We start from the raw sequence: 6,044 nt of genomic DNA, 5'->3' as shown, positions 1-6,044 counted from the left end.
TGCCGTGTACTGGGAAGTGGGAAAACAATTTCAAATGCAATGAAAATAGGGAAAAAAAACGCCCAAATGCCATGTCTACTTTATTCTTGGGGTCTGTCCAATCACAGGGATACCAAATTTGTATAGGTTTTATAAGTTTTCATACATTTACAAAAAATAAAACCTCTTGGACAAAAAAAAAAAAAAAATCTTCATTTTGCCATAACGGTTTCATACTTTGGTGTACGGAGCTGTGGGTGGTGTCATTTTTTGCAACTTTTGATGACATTTTCAATGCTACTATTTTTTTAAATGATCCATAACCATGCTACTGTACGGCCTTTTGATAATTTTTTATATTTTTCAAAATACGCGGCCATGTTATCTGCCGGCAGGCGTATAGGCACCTGACGGTAGTGAGATAACATGGCCGCGTCCTGCCGCCTGTTACAGAAGAAAGAAGAGGAGCCGCGAGGAGCGCTGCGCATCGGGGCCACCGGAGGGTGAGTACGTAAGCTTCTTTTTTTTTAAGTATTGACTCGTGTATAAGCTGAGTTGAGGTTTTTCAGCACATTTTTTGTGCTGAAAAACTCGGATTATACACGATTATATACGGTAAATTATTGTGACAATGTATTAATTAGCTCCTAAGCGTGCTACTCTTTTTGTGTAAAATGAAACAGTGACCCCTAGTATCTGAAGATAATCTCTTCCTCTGTAATTGTCCATTATCACCAAACTATTGGCATGAGAATAAAAAAAAATCAACCAACTAGTATACTACATGATACATGCACAATGAAAGTTATGTTTTTAAAGTGAACAATGGGTCTCAGTGAGGCCTTTTTTGTAATAATAGAGCTACAGTACTATAAAAAAGGAGCTGTGGTTGTAGTCACACCTTCTCACCACTACAGGGATCAAGGTGATAATTTCACCTGTGGGGCCCAGGTGTAAGTACAATCAGATACTGATATTTCCTGAATATCCCCTATAATTGATATAACAATCTTTCATAAATCAATAAATTTTATTTCCGAGATTTTCAGATATTCTGTTAGTCACAGTCCTCGTTGCTTTTTATCACTGATTCACAATAATTACAGTAATATTCCTGCATATGTGCATGTCATATGATTTCCTGTGTTTTGAGACACATTGTTGTGATGGTATAATGTAGCTCTACCCAAACATGACTCGATTTATGCTTCACAATTCACAGCTTGATCTTTGAAAAGAATATGCTAAATAATTATGGCATCATTTGGGGTACATTGGCATCATAGTACTTCATTTTAATACTCCACTTTTAAAATCATGAGTGGAAAATGGTACTGTAATTTTAACTGTATGTGTTCTGACAGCCATACCTCATCAGAGCTGCCTCTTAATATGTAGACATCACCTTTAATAAACACTAATACAATTTATAAATCCTAATGTTTTTCCAGGTGCATAGGGTTTTGAAATGTATAACCCAAAAAGATCAAAACTCCATTTTGGATATTATGTATAACCCAAAAAGATCAAAACTCCACCCTAATGAGTATATTTTTGGGAGTATATAAGCACTGAATAAGGGTCATGCAGTCATTTACTCAATTTGTAGTCACTAAGGAAGAAGCATTGTAGTCTCTGAAACGCATCTGGCTGTAATAAGAACTTTACTATGCTGTAGTATTTTGCTTGTACATTGAAGGACTGAGTAGTGCTGTGAACCATTTAATGCTACCAAGGTAATTGTGATATCGTATAATCCATGTTATGCATTTAGTTTGCTCCTGGACTACGGGATTATTAATCATATTCCAGACAAATGGATTTGATTGGATTCCAGAACATTGCACTCCATGAAAAGCTGACATCTTAAGAGAGTGTGGGTTCAATATTGGGTCATTTTCAGGCTACCATATTGCGAAGATTGTAAGCATCCAATTTCATATTGTGCATACTATCTAAGCCTGGGTTCACACCACATTTTATGTATATACTAAGCCTATACATTGGGAAAGCACCGAATGCATAGGCTTAGTGTATACATTGACAAATAGTGGCAGACGAATGTACAGTCATTGCCTCTGTCTGGCCACTATACATCCTGTCCGCCAAAGAAAGCAGGATGGAAAGACGTACCACGTTATGTCTTTTCATCTTGCAGCCTCCACCTGAACAACCTACGTGCTTCCCCCAGCACTGCCGAGTGACGGGACATCACTGGAGGATACTCCTCCCCCCCACATTCAGGGAGGAAGGGGTGTCCCAAGCGAGGTTTCCCAAAGGCGATGTGTAGGCATACAGTGGGATGCATCTGTGCCATAAGTTGTAAGGGCATGTCGGAATCCTTACAACATATGACACAAAACATTGTGTGAATCCAGCCTGATTGGTGCATATTGGTTACTGAATTACAACACAGAGCATATTGACCAGCACAATTATATTGTAAGTACACAGTAACCAAAAAAATTTAAGGTCACTCAACTTCCCCAAAGCACCTTTACCTCTATCCAATAAGAACTCTCTCCTACAGCATTCTAATGGCCGGTAGAGAGTCTGATGTCGTCTACTTCCGCATGAGCAGTAGGGCCTGACCTCTATACAGGGATATCAAATTTACATGGGTTTATAGCGTTTTGATACATTTAAAAAAATTAAAGCCTTTTGTATGAAGAAAAAAAAATTCATTTCGCCATCTCCTGGCGTGAAGGACTTAACTCTTTGGAGCTATGTGAGGTGTCATTTTTTGGGAACTATATGACTTTTCAATCACTTTTTATAACATTTTCTACCTATGTTGCATAATGCTGAAAAAGTGAAGCTTTGAATAATTGGCCGCCATATTATGATAGAGTGGCAATACCCAACATGTTTATGATTTTTACTGTCAAATTTATTTTTATCAGTTATGGAAAAGGGGGATAATTTGAATTGTAAGTTTTTTTTTTTTAAATTTATGTTTTTGTTTTACAATTTTTTCAGACCCCCTAGGGTACTTTAACCCTAGGTCAGTGATGGCGAACCTTTTGGAGACAGAGTGCCCAAGCTGCAACCAAAACTCACTTATATGTCGCAAAGTGCCAACATCACAATTAAAGCAGTAACTGATTGATCCCTGCTGTATCATAGGTTTTAATCGTATTGGCGTCCTGAGTTCACCAATACAATAGAAAGATGATAGAGAAATTTGGATTGTAGCTTCCCACCAGGGTCCCTGATGAGAAAGGTTCAGGGGACCCAGAGCAGGAGGTCCAATAACAATCCATCTCTATCCACACCTTCTTGCTTCTCCTTTAGTCCTGGCAGCCAAATAGAGCTGAGCATGGCATGTCCTGGGCTGTATTGAATCACAGGAGAAAGCCTTTAGTCCTTGCTGACAAACTCTGTGTTGGGGTGAAGGCCTGGGTGCCCACAGAAAGGGCTCTGAGTGCCACCTCTGGCACCCGTGCCATAGGTTCGCCACCACTGCCCTAGGTTGTCTGATTGATCCTGATTGTACATGTGGATTTTATAGATCATCTGTTACCAATGTGCCACTGACACATTGTAACAAATGTTCAAAAACTATGCCGCCTCGGGTCTTACAAAGAACTGAGGCTTTCATGGAGACAGATTAGACTAACAAAGGCAAAAAACACAACTGAACCGCACATCCACACTTTATACAATTGCTGCTAGGCTACATTTACAAAACAAACTCAAGGTTCTTGGTTACATTTTGATCAAATTGTATAAGCCCACTAACCACTTCATAGGGTCCTCGCTGTAGTGGGTCCCTACGCCACTAGGTGCGGCACCACATTGCATCCACCGCCGCAACACAGCGCCAGCAGGGACACAATGTTTGTTTCATTTTATTCTATCCCCTCATTGTTTTTTTTCTCCTGGTACCAGCACTCCGCCCCATTCAACTCAGGAGACTGCATATAGTGGCCACCTAGTTCCTCTCAGCTAGTGTCTGAGATCACATGGAACAGTGAGTATTAAAGACCTGTTCACATACTTCAGGCATTTAAGTCATGTTCACATGGTTCGTTGTTGCATGGCGTCTGTTGCTTCTGTGGTGTGGTGCTGTTGGGGACCCGGAGCTATGGGGGCTATGGTTGCCAGTATGGGTGCTCGGGGGCAACTTGGTTTTGGTCCCTGCTGTGTTACGGAGGTGGATGCCATGTGATGCCGCACTTAATAGCGTAGGTACGCACTACAATAAGGTCACCTTAGTGGTTTAATGGGCCTATGGGTTACTATAAGGAGGTCACCTTGAATGGGTTATTGAACCTATGCAATTTGATCAAAATGTAATTAAAAACCTCAAGTTCGTTTTATAAATGTAGCCTAGCGGAAATAAATCACCGTAAAATGCGTGGAAAATGTTGTATGCTTAGATTATCACTTTCATTTAGGTTCTTAAAGAGAACCCGTCATGCAAAATAACCCCCTAAACTAAATATATTTTCATAAACTGCCATTAGAGAGCATTGCCTCTATCCCTTTATTGTCCCTCTACATGCCTGTAAACCTAAGCAATGAGGTCCTAAAGCTGTATGCAAATGACCTGTGAAATGTCCAATGAAGCATTAGCATATTCAAGCTGTCCACTCTATTCATGAGTGGGAGGCACAGCCACACCCCCAGTGCATGACTGACAGCCTGTATAATGATGTGAGGCTGTATAATGATGTGCTTCCTGGTGCTGGTGGCCACGCCCCCTGCAGCCTGTGTGTGCATGTGTGTGTGTGTTTAGCTCCAGGCTGCAGCCATGTTACAGCAGAACATGTCAGATTCATGTGTAGCTGATGTCTGTGTCTCTCTCCTGTATATTAGGAGGATGCAGCATGTCAGCAGATGCAGCACAGATACCAGCAATACTTTACTATACATTACACACAGACATGAGCAGGGGGAGGAGAGGGGAGGGGGAACAGGGGTGACATCACTGCCTCTGACCATGTGACCAGCCTCATTTACATAATAAAGAAAAGATGATTTTACAATGATTCATGTATGAAATAACTAGATAAAGGCTGGGATGGTAGAGGTGTCAGGACAAGTGACACAGACCTGATGACAGGTGTCCTTTAAGATTCTACTAATATCTGAAACATAAAAGAGGAGACAGATGAGAGTCATGAGCTGGATAAGACACAATGACACACTCAGCTCTGTTATCTCACCCAACCAATAAAACACTCAGCACTGCTATGCCCGCCCCCTCGAAAGACATAATCAGTCTGAGAGCCCTACAGAATATTAGCGGACTCTCCAAATATTTCTCTACTCATATCCAGGAGACCACATCACCAACTGGTGAGCATCACTTCACTAGAAATTGGGAGGCTTACCCGTCTGTACTGTTGCATGCTTTGAAAATAAAAAGGATGGCAAACACCTGTTTTCATTAAATCTTGTCATATTAAACAAATTAGGCTACTTTAGTTAGGCTACATTTGCATGTTTGATTTAACGAAGAAGCAGGATTGAGAATATCCAGTATGCAGGGTTCAACAGAAGTTGTCTTACAGTTTCTCACCATCTCCATAAATTTCCCACTACCTTAGGAAATGGGGACAGTTAATGATAGAAATTGAGGAAGACTTGGGCCAAGCCTGTGCTGAAGAGACATTCCTGAGGGAGGGGGAATGAGAGAGATAAAAAAAAAACACCCATTGTGACTTCTGGCAAGATGCCAGCTATTTTTTAAATTAATTTAATAAAGACATAACCTATGGATTTTATAATAAAAACGAAATGAGAAAACAATGAGAAAACTTCTATGGGAACCTGTTGGGATTCTGTTAAAAGTTACCTATCAAAATTTTCAACACTAAACCTAACAGACTCCATTATAGTCAATGCAGTCTCTTTGGGCTCTCTTGGGAGGTTCCTTCTCCCTTAACAGAGCAGGACAATGGAAGTCCCAGCGCTATCATGAGACCTGGCCATATTTGTATAAGTCAGCATATCCAAACAATGATATTACCCTCCAGTTAACAAGGGAATACATAATACAATTGACAAGTACATTTCAGATTTGCAATGTTTTCAATAAATAAAAGTGACAAAAAAGC

This window comes from Engystomops pustulosus, chromosome 4 (genome assembly GCF_040894005.1).
Source record: "Engystomops pustulosus chromosome 4, aEngPut4.maternal, whole genome shotgun sequence".
Lineage (NCBI taxonomy): Eukaryota > Metazoa > Chordata > Amphibia > Anura > Leptodactylidae > Engystomops > Engystomops pustulosus.
Note: the sequence above shows the minus strand (reverse complement) of the source record.